The sequence below is a fragment of the Zea mays genome, chromosome 1 (assembly GCF_902167145.1).
Source record: "Zea mays cultivar B73 chromosome 1, Zm-B73-REFERENCE-NAM-5.0, whole genome shotgun sequence".
NCBI classification, from domain to species: Eukaryota; Viridiplantae; Streptophyta; class Magnoliopsida; order Poales; family Poaceae; genus Zea; species Zea mays.
Genome location: NC_050096.1, coordinates 85,928,404 through 85,940,174, shown reverse-complemented (window position 1 = coordinate 85,940,174; position 11,771 = coordinate 85,928,404).

Genomic DNA, 11,771 nt, shown 5'->3' with positions numbered 1-11,771 from the left:
CCCTCCTAAAAGATTGTCTAATTTTGTTAAGGGCAAGACTCCCATGCCTCAGGTTGACGAGGGTTACATTTTGTACCCTGCCGGTTATCCCGAGGACAAAATTAGGAGAATTCATTCTAGTAAGTCTCACCCTGGCCCTAATCATGCTTTCATGTATAAAGGTGAGACATCTAGTTCTAGGCAACCAACCCGTGCTAAGTTGCCTAAGAAGAAAACTCCTAGTGCATCAAATGACCATAGCATTTCATTTAAAACTTTTGATACCTCTTATGTCTTAACTAACAAATCAGGCAAAACAGTTGCCAAGTTTGTTGGGGGGAAACACAAGGGATCAAAAACTTGTGTTTGGGTACCCAAAGTTCTTGTATCTAATGCCAAAGGACCCAAAACAGTTTGGGTACCTAAAACCAAGAAGTAAACTTGTTTTGTAGGTTTATGCATCCGGGGGCTCAAGTTGGATCATCGACAGCGGGTGCACAAACCACATGACAGGGGAGAAAAAGATGTTCTCCTCCTATGAGAAAAACCAAGATCCCCAACGAGCTATCACATTCGGGGATGGAAATCAAGGTTTGGTCAAAGGATTGGGTAAAATTGCTATATCTCCTGACCATTCTATTTCCAATGTTTTTCTTGTAGATTCTTTAGATTACAATTTGCTTTCCGTTTCGCAATTATGTCAAATGGGCTACAACTATCGTTTTACTAATGTAGGTGTCACTGTCTTTAGAAGAAGTGATGATTCAATAGCATTTAAAGGAGTGTTAAAGGGTCAGCTATACTTAGTGGATTTTGATAGAGCTGAACTCGGCAGTTGCTTAATTGCTAAGACTAACATGGGTTGGCTCTGGCATCGCCGACTTGCCCATGTTGGGATGAAGAATCTTCACAAGCTTCTAAAGGGAGAACACATTTTAGGATTAACAAATATTCATTTTGAGAAAGACAAGATTTGTAGCGCATGCCAAGCAGGGAAGCAAGTTGGTGCTCATCATCCACACAAGAACATTATGACGACTGACAGGCCGCTGGAGCTCCTACACATGGACCTATTCGGCCCGATAGCTTACATAAGCATCGGCGGGAGTAAGTACTGTCTAGTTATTGTGGATGATTATTCTCGCTTCACTTGGGTATTCTTTTTGCAGGAAAAATCTCATACCCAAGAAACCTTGAAAGGATTCTTGAGACGGGCTCAAAATGAGTTCGGCTTAAGGATCAAGAAAATAAGAAGCGACAACAGGACGGAGTTCAAGAACTCTCAAATTGAAGGCTTCCTTGAGGAGGAGGGAATCAAGCATGAGATTTCTTCTCCCTACACCCCACAACAAAATGGTGTAGTGGAGAGGAAGAATAGAACTCTATTGGACATGGCAAGAACCATGCTTGATGAGTACAAGACTTCGGATCGGTTTTGGGCCGAGGCAGTCAACACCGCCTCCTACGCCATCAACTGGTTGTATCTACACCGAATCCTCAAGAAGACATCATATGAACTCCTTGCCAGTAAAAAGCCCAATATCTCATATTTTAGAGTCTTTGGTAGCAAATGCTTTATACTTGTTAAAAGAGGTAGAAAATCTAAATTTGCTCCTAAGACTGTAGAAGGCTTTTTACTAGGATATGATTCGAACACAAGGGCATATAGAGTCTTTAACAAGTCCTCTGGACAAGTTGAAGTTTCTTGTGACGTTGTGTTTGATGAGACTAACGGCTCTCAAGTAGAGCAAGTTGATCTTGATGAGATAGGTGATGAAGAGGCTCCGTGCATCGCGCTAAGGAACATGTCCATTGGGGATGTGTGCCCTAAGGAATTCGAAGAGCCCCCAAATGCACAAGATCAACCATCCTCCTCCACGCAAGCATCTCCACCAACTCAAAATGAGGATGAGGCTCAAGTTGATGAAGGAGAAGATCAAAGAAATGAGCCACCTCAAGATGACGACAATGATCAAGGGGGAGATGCAAATGATCAAGACAAGGAGGATGAAGAACCAAGACCGCCACACCCAAGAGTCCACCAAGCAATCCAACGAGATCACCCCGTCGACACCATCCTTGGCGACATTCATAAGGGGGTAACTACTAGATCTCGTGTTGCACATTTTTGTGAGAATTACTCTTTTGTTTCCTCTATTGAGCCACACAGGGTAGAGGAAGCACTACAAGATTCGGATTGGGTGGTGGCAATGCAAGAGGAGCTCAACAACTTCACTAGGAATGAGGTATGGCATTTGGTTCCACGTCCTAATCAAAATGTTGTAGGAACCAAGTGGGTGTTCCGCAACAAGCAAGACGAGCATGGTGTGGTGACAAGGAACAAAGCCCGACTTGTGGCCAAGGGATACTCCCAAGTCGAAGGTTTGGATTTCGGTGAAACCTATGCACCCGTAGCTAGGCTTGAGTCAATTCGTATATTATTGGCCTATGCTACTTACCATGGCTTCAAACTTTATCAAATGGACGTGAAGAGTGCCTTCCTCAATGGACCGATCAAGAAAGAGGTCTATGTTGAGCAACCTCTCGGCTTTGAAGATAGTGAGTACCCTAACCATGTTTACAAACTCTCTAAGGCGCTTTATGGGCTCAAGCAAGCCCCAAGAGCATGGTATGAATGCCTTAGAGATTTCCTTATCACTAATGGATTCAAAGTCGGAAAGGTCGATCCTACTTTATTTACTAAAACTCTTGACAATGATTTGTTTGTATGCCAAATTTATGTTGATGATATCATATTTGGGTCTACTAACGAATCTACATGTGAAGAATTTAGTAGGATCATGACACAAAAATTCGAGATGTCGATGATGGGAGAGTTGAAGTATTTCTTGGGATTTCAAGTGAAGCAACTCCAAGAGGGCACTTTCATTAGCCAAACGAAGTATATTCAAGACATTCTAAACAAGTTTGGGATGAAGGACGCCAAGCCCATCAAGACACCCATGGGAACCAATGGGCATCTCGACCTCGACACGGAAGGTAAATCCGTCGATCAAAAGGTATACCGGTCGATGATAGGATCTTTACTCTATTTATGTGCATCTCGACCGGATATTATGCTTTTCGTATGCATGTGTGCAAGATTCCAAGCCGACCCTAAGGAAGCTCACCTTACGGCCGTAAAACGAATCTTGAGATATTTAGTTTATACTCCTAAGTTTGGGCTTTGGTATCCTAGGGGATCCACTTTTGATTTAATTGGTTATTCGGATGTCGATTGGGCGGGGTGTAAAATCAATAGAAAGAGCACATCAGGGACTTGCCAGTTCTTGGGAAGATCCTTGGTGTCTTGGGCTTCAAAGAAGCAAAATTATGTAGCTCTTTCTACCGCCGAAGCCGAGTATATTGCCGCAGGTCATTGTTGCGCGCAATTGCTTTGGATGAGGCAAACCCTTAGGGACTATGGTTACAAATTAACCAAAGTTCCTCTTATATGTGATAATGAGAGTGCAATCCGTATGGCGGATAATCCCGTTGAGCATAGCCACACTAAACACATAGCCATTCGGTATCATTTTCTAAGGGATCACCAACAAAAGGGAGATATCGAGATTGCATATATTAACACTAAGGAACAATTAGCCGATATCTTTACCAAGCCACTTGATGAACAAACTTTTAACAAACTTAGGCATGAGCTAAATATTCTTGATTCTAGGAATTTCTTTTGATGTCTTGCACATATAGCTCATAAGTATACCTTTGATCATGTCTCTTTTATATATGCTATGACTAATGTGTTTTCAAGTCTATTTCAAACCAAGTCATAGGTGTATTAAAAGGGAATTGGAGTCTTCGGCAAAGACAAAGGCTTCCACTCCACTCCATAACTCATCCTTCGCCGTCGCTCCGAGCAACTCTTCGTCTTTGGTATAATCTTCACTCATGTCTTTATTTGCCAAAGGGGAGAAAGTAGTTTTACCAAGGGCTTATATTTCACTCAAAGTATCCGTTTTTGGCGATTCATGCCAAAGGGGGAGAGAGTATTAGCCCAAAGCAAACGGATCGCACCACCACCTAATTTTAAAATATGATTTTCAAATTGGTATTTCATTGTGTTCAAAAGGGGGAGAAAGTAGTATTTTCAAAATTGATATCTTAAAACCCTCTTGAACACTAAGAGGAGGAATTTATTCAGGGGGAGTTTTGTTTAAGTCAAAGGAAAAGCACTTTGAAACAGAGGGAGAAAATTTCAAATCTTGAAAATGCTTCTCAAAATTTTATTCATTTACCTTTGACTATTTGCAAAAGGACTTTGAAAAGGATTTACAAAAGAATTTGCAAAAACAAAACATGTGGTGCAAGCGTGGTCCAAAATATTAAAAATAAAGAAACAATCTATGCGTATCCTATGAGAATTTATATTGGCTCAATTCAAAGTAACCTTTGCACTTACATTATGCAAACTAGTTCAATTATGAACTTCTATACTTGCTTTGGTTTGTGTTGGCATCAATCACCAAAAAGGGGGAGATTGAAAGGGAATTAGGCTTACACCTATTTCCTAAATGATTTCGGTGGTTGAATTGCCCAACACAAATAATTGGAATAACTAGTTTGCTCTAGTCTATAAGTTCTACAGGTGCAAAAGGTTCACAATAAGCCAATAAAAAGACCAAGAAAAGGGTTCAAACAAAGAGAGCAAGGGACAACCGAAGTGTGCCCTGGTCTGGCGCACCGGACTGTCTGGTGTGCCACCGGACAGTGTCCGGTGCACCAGGGGACTTCAAGCTGAACTTTTCACCTTCGGGAATTTTCAGAGGCGCTTCGCTATAATTCACCGGACTGTCCGGTGCACCACCGGACAGTGTCCGGTGCTCCAAGGGAGAGCGACTCTGAACTCGCCAGCTTCGGGAATCCGCTCCGCTATAATTCACCGACTGTCCGGTGAGCCAGCGGAGCAACGGCTACTTCGCGCGCAACGGTCGACTGCAACACATTAAATGTGCGCCTGCGCGCAGAGGAGCAGAGCACGCGCGGGTGGCACACCGGACAGTCTACAGGACTTGTCCGGTGCGCCACCGGACAGCCAGGCGGGCCCACAAGACAGAGCTCCAACGGTCGGAACCCAATGGCCAGGTGATGTGGCTGGCGCACCGGACTGTCCGGTGCGCCCGTCGACAGCAGCCTCCACCAAACGGCTAGTTTGGTGGTTGGGGTTATAAATACCCCCAACCATCCCACTTTCAAGTCATCCAAGTTTTTCACCTTCCAACTACTTACAAGAGCTCTAGCATTCAATTCTAGACACACCCAAGTGATCAAATCCTCTCCCAATTCCACACAAAGCATTAGTGATTAGTGAGAGAGATTTGCTTGTGTTCTTTCGAGCTCTTGCGCTTGGATTGCTTCTTTCTTTCGTTCTTACTTGCGAACAACTCAATTGTAACCGAGGCAAGAGACACCAATTGTGTGGTGGTCCTTGCGGGGAAGTTTGTTCCCGTTTGATTGAGAAGAAGAAGCTCACTCGGCCCGAGGGACTGTTTGAGAGAGGGAAAGGGTTGAAAGAGACCCGGTCTTTGTGACTGTCACACCCGGATTTCGGGGCACCAAGACCCGGGCGCGAACATAATCACCAGGTGTGCTGGGACCAAGTCTCACACATATGATGAATCATGGCACAGGATCGAATGTCACATCTTTACTATATAATCGGAGTTTTGTACAAAATAAATAAATAATTACATTATATGGAGACAACGGTCCAGCAACCCAAAGTTGACTGGGAGACGACGGCCTAGATCTCTCACGAACTCATCGCAGCATCCTCCATGCGCCTCATCCTGCGGTACTTGTTCTTGACCTGTGTGTGGGGGGGTGTGAGACAGCAAGAGTGAGCTCACATACGTTCATCGCTCAACAAGTTGTGGGGAATAATGTGCATGAACTCGCCAAAGGTGGGAGCTCACGTGAAGTGTAAGGCTTACCAAAGAGGATGGTTAGAGCTGAGCATTGCTTTTAAAGTTGGTCAAAATTTTATTAGCAGTTACTAAGTATAAGTAAATACCAACCCAATTAAGTAGTAGAACAAAAGTAACAACATCACTTGCGATGCAATGCATATGACAAATTGAGTTTAAGTTCCATAATTTAATCATGTGAGTGTCCGAGCTGCTCATGACCGTGAGCACGGCTAGTATACCAGTTTTACACTCTGCAGAGGTTGCGCATCTTTACCCACAAGTCATGTTACCCATCTGCCAAGGGATCGCGACTTCCCATACACCTCTACCGAGGAGGCGAGGCAGGGTAACACTACGAGGCCTTTACAAAGTTCCACTAGCTTCAGAAAACCCGCTACAGTTTATAGGAAGCTCCAATGCAGGGTTCTTGCCTGACCGCCATCGCAGCAAAATCAACCAAGGACCTCCCTACACTGACCACTCCCCTACTGCCCTTGCCCCTTTCGGGTAAGGTAGTCTTCCACTAGCTTTCCTAATTAGTTAGCCAAGGGCGTCCATAAACCCTTGTGGTAGCACTGTTTTCCCGGGTGGTTCTCCATGTTCCAATTAACATAATGATCTTATCATGAACAGTAAATAACAACGGATAACAAAAGTATAATCATGAATAATGTATCCTCATACCCAAAACCACATAAAGCACTAGCAAGTACTACCCAAAAAGTTCAGTGGTAAACAAGGTATAAAGATAGACAAACTAGGGTAACCTATTGGGTCCCTTCAAAATTAACCTATGCAGATCATTATGATTAATTAGAACATGAGTGGGTAAAAAGAAGTGATCAAGGGCACAACTTGCCTGGGACTTGAGATTCCAGGTACCAAGATGATCTTCAGGTGACACGTGTCCTCACTGCTAAACGTAGCAATACAGACAAACATGGTATATGCAAAATTAACATTACATCAAACATAAGAATAAACTGCGTATTAATAATCTACACGTTGCTACTAGATCGTGGATTCGAGAATTACTAAATTCGGAACTACGGTTACCGAGTTATGATTTTCTAAAGTCTTATGTGATTTAAACAGGCAAATTCAATTCTAGGTCAATTTTAAGTAATATAAATCATGTGAGAAAGATAATCGAAATAATTAACTAACTTCCTCATGATAAAATTATACTTGATTAGAAAACATATTCTAGCTCCCATTATAATCATAGACATAGTAATCTTTGGTTAGTGAGATAAATCTACTAAACATAGGATAAATAAATAACTAATATAAAAGTATATGATATGATATAATTAGGGCTAACACTGTGTAGGCAATTTTATTTCAAAGCTAACGCAACTCGAATGGATTTAATCAGAGTTAAAATGAATTAATTATGGGTTTTCTAAGTTTAATAATTTTTTTACACTATAAACCCTTTTTAGATTTTATTTTATATTCATTATGATTCCCCTGGACGGCGGCCAATATTTACAATAAGTCTAGGGTCTTCTACGTAAAGATCTGGGCTCATTCGCAATTACTTTGCACATATTAAGGATGGCGGGTTGATTTCAGCAAAGGCCAGGGGTTCTTTTGGAAGACGGCCAGGCCGAAGGGGTATCGTGATATCCCACCCATCAGATTAGAATCTGACGGCCTAGATTAGATCACGTGAGTATGCAACGTGGACCCTCAGATTAAAATCCTGCGGTCAAGGTTTTATGAAAATGGGATCTAATCTCGGTCATCGACCTACCATCCTATGGCTCAGATTCATTTGACGAATGGGTACCTTGGAATCAAATCTCATCCATCGGCCGGAGATCCAACGGTGCCCGCAGGTTCTCCTACCCCAGCGCCCATCTCGGTTGTGCAGGATGCCCCTGCGGCGGCGCGGCACTCCGGCAAGGGCCCAGCGCAACATGCAGCCCGGTGGCTTCAAGAATCTCCAGCGAGCGACTACCTGCTACTGCATGCACCAACCCACTTGGACATGCTCAACGAACGAGCGATAGGTTCCAGCAATTGCCTCGACGGCCCTCGACAGCCCCTTAATCCGCGCTGCAGGTATATGTTAGAACCTCTCTCTCCTTCCTGCTGCTCGATGAAGCTCACTTGGAATCTTCTAGTTTTGGATTGGCTTTCTGGTGTTGATGACCGAGGCTCACGTTGTTATATACCCCAGAGACCAGCTGATAAGGATCCCAGGACGCAAGATTTCTCCGCATCCTAACTAATCGGCTTCAGTTACGCTTTATCTGGTGCAATGGAGAGGGAAGTTCTGGTGCCGCGTATGGTTATGCATGTGCAAAAAACACGGAGGTGGCTCAGCCCCATGCATGCACCAGCGCAATATCTGCAGAAGAGGGGAGTGGTCACGGCAGACCGCGCATGCAAGATGAATCAAAGAAAAAAAACGAGGTGCAGGATGGCTAGCTAATGTGCTGATTGCAGATGGTGAAATGGGCCACATACATGAAATGTTTTCCCCTTTTTTTTCTGTTTCTTTTTGTTCTAGTCTCAAGTTTCAAATTCAGATTTAAGTTGAAGCAAGGTTCCAAATGAAAAATCAAAACCTAGAATGGATGAAAATTATTATTTTATCTCATTAACTAGTTTGTTTGCTCATCGCATGCCCCAAATACGTAGTGCACACACATATATGCAGTTACCAAATTTGGAGGTGAAGTCAAATCTAAAGTTAATTCACTAAGGAATACTTATTTGCTTAGTAAAAAAAATTCTAAAGTATACTTCCTTATGAAGGAATACTTCCTAGTGTAAAATATTCATTAAGAATTTTAAACTTATATAAGATCTCATCATTTGTTTCGTATAAACGTATAATTATATTTAAATTTTTTTCTATAGAAATTTTGGGCTTTACAGTGACCACCTCAACGGGGAGTAGGTTTGAGAGAACCGAACCTCGGTAAAACAAATCCTTGTGTCACACTCTTCATTCACTTGCGAATTGTTTTGCGCCCTCTCTCGGACTCGTTTATATTCCTAACGCTAACCCGACTTGTAGTTGTGATTAAGTTTGTAAATTTCAGATTCGCCCTATTCACCCCCCCTCTAGGCGACTTTCATACATCATATGAACTCAACAACTAACACTCGTATATTTGTGCCAGGCTTGGGTGGTGGACGCATGGGCCACTTTATACCACTTAATGTGCGGTTGTCATGGCCACTCATTGTATAAGTGCTGTCCTTAAGAGAAGCTCATTTGCAATTTAGCATATTCAAGCCTAGATAATAGCCTAAAAGTTGTCTGTTCTCTTCCTCGTTGCTTCGCTAGAAGGCTATGGCAGATTGAGACATCGGACTATAGAAATGAGATAGCGTCAAGTTATTCGCTAGAGTTACTTAAGTCGGAATCAAGTTACGGCAGGCGCCATATACCTCACCATACTAGGTCTTCTGTCCCTGCTTTTATATGCCCACTGATTCTTCCTTTTCTTCTATCTCCTCCCCTTCCACCATGTCCACCAATGCCTCTGCTTCATTGTCTACATGCACGCTAATTCCCTTACATCATGTGGTCATCATCTGCCTCAGCAGGAGTAATTATCTCCTATGATGCGTTCAACTTGTTCCGTTTCTAAGGAGCGTGAAACTCATAAGTTACATAGATGGAACCACGTCGATGCCCGACAAACAGATCGCCTCCTCTATAGTTACTAGCGTTAGGCAAGTCTCCAACTCGGTGTATGAATGTTGGTATGATCGAGATCAACGACTTCTAAATAGGATACTCTCGCCTCCTCTATTGTGATTGTTATTGGTCTTAGAACTGAAGGCCTCTAACTATGCCAAATTGTCCTATGTAGATATGTCAGACAACATCTAGACAATGAGGGCAGAGCATGCCAAGTAGATCTTGTTTGGACTTAGAGATAATTCTGGCTTTCCAACTTGTCATGCACCCTAGTAAGCCTAAGAAAAAACATTTCCCCATCATATTTCGTGATATTGATTCAAAGTGAGTTTGGAAGTGGTCTCTCATGATTTACATTAAGTTGTTGCATTTGCTGGTGCTAATGATCATATTAAGCTATAGTATTCTTATTACTCTTGGTGGTTTCCACCACCAGATGACTTGGTGGTAGTAGAGGATAGTTGAACGACTTTTGTTATTGTTGTCAGCTTCGATCATCACTGTGAGAGATGCTTTTATGCTCATTCCCCATGAGAGGTTTACAAAGAGCAACTATAGTGAAATCGTGTATTGTTGGGGTGCTTCTCTAGAGTAGTCCTTACGACACACTTATTGTGGGCTTAGCATGTGATGTGAATTAGCGCATGAACCTTTTAGCTTGGACTCGCCACAACAAGGCCATATGTTGCCAGCATGTATCTAAAAGTGCAGAAATAGTTGGATCCTTGTGGGTACCCCTCCCACCACAATTATGTGTAAAGCTTTGTTCAAAAAGGAGATTCTCCTTGTCACCTATAGAATGAGAGATCAGATAGCTAAAGACATTAGAATTTTGTTACAAACAATGTAAATTCAACCCTCCCCAACCTCTCTTTGTAAAATTATCTTCTCTGGTATAAAAATATTGTAGACCACCTACAGTAGATTTCGGTCAAAAAATACTTGCATTCAGTATTAATGTTTGTGAACTACATGTAATCATCGGACTAAGACATTGTTCCACTGCAACCAATAAAGTTTGAAAAGTATTAATTGCTTATTCACCTCCTCTAGACGACATCCAAGATCCTTAAGTACCTCGAAGGTGCTTTCAGTAGTGTTGCTGGAGCATCATGCTTGAGGGGTAGAAGGTATAAGAGTTATCTCAATCATCTCTAAGTCTATGACTATCTAGCTATAAAAGCGTTGTTGAGTGATAATACGGTGGATGATGATGTTGTAAGCCTCCACTGTCTTTAAGCAGAGGAAGCGAAGAGTGACCCATTTTTGTGCCCGTAGAAGCATCACATGCCTCTACATATCGAAGCGCTCACATAATTTTGTCCATAGTACTAGAGGTTCTTTCACCTTTTGTTACTCTATCTTCATGTCGAGGTGGATGTGGTGCCTAAGCAAGTACATGTCTATACCATTTGTTCCTAGTCGAACGATCCTCTTTCCTAGCTATATTGCTTTCAAGTGAAACTGGCAATCATTAGTCTAGATCAGTTAGTTCTTGCCATTTAGACAAGATCCACAAAGTCAGTTCTATTGTCTTCGATCATAGTGTATCACACAAAATTAACTTTAGGTTAATTGAGCATACTAATTATCTATAACAATAATTTAAATGATCATATAAAAAATTAATTTTAAGCATGTATTATCTGTGCTTCTTGATTAAGCGAATGAAAATTAAACATGTCATATATGACAATTCGATAAGGCCGGAGAGGACCTATTGATTTGATAGATGGTTAGTGTAGATCTGATACGTAGCAACTAATAATATATTGAGTAACAATATTGTCATAGGTTCCAAATCTCCTCTTATCAACAATAGATGCGTCAGGAAGATAAAAGATTTGTTCTCTATTTCCTCCCTAGAGCAGCATAAAGAGAGATAAAAGAAAATAATAAAGAAACTCTTCTCTCGTTATATATTATATATAAAAGAAGGACCAGATGACCCGGCTAGATGGGTCGGCACGAGGCGTGACCATTTTAGCATGTCACATACACGACACGACGCGACACAACAGTGGTTGTACTCGGGTCGGCCCTAAGGCCCGTCATGGGTCGTGCTTGGGCTTACGGACAAGCTCACCGAGCGACACGAGCACGACATGTTAACTGTCGGCCCATTTATTTCGATGCCAAGCATGAATAACCCATTAGATCGAGCATGGTTGGGGGGTCTGTTTGTGGCCTAACTTTGTCCC